Genomic DNA, 293 nt, shown 5'->3' on the forward strand with positions numbered 1-293 from the left:
AACTCCAGCAAGAAGCGGCGGGGTAAAGCCAAAAAGAAGGCGGTGAAAAAGGCAAAGGTTGCCTCTACGCCCAAGCCTAAGCCCGATAAGGGTGATTGTCATTACTGCGGAGTGTCTGGACATTGGAAGCGTAATTGTCACCTTTACTTGGAGGATCTGAAGGACAAGAAGCTTGGTGAAGATTCTGCCTCATGTATCCACGTTATAGAGGCTAACATCTGTACTATATCTTCGTAGGTATTAGATATCGGAAGTGCCTCACACATTTGCGGAAATGTGCAGGGACTAAGAAG

This window comes from Tarenaya hassleriana, unplaced genomic scaffold, assembly GCF_000463585.1.
Source record: "Tarenaya hassleriana unplaced genomic scaffold, ASM46358v1 Cleome72, whole genome shotgun sequence".
Classification (NCBI taxonomy): Eukaryota; Viridiplantae; Streptophyta; class Magnoliopsida; order Brassicales; family Cleomaceae; genus Tarenaya; species Tarenaya hassleriana.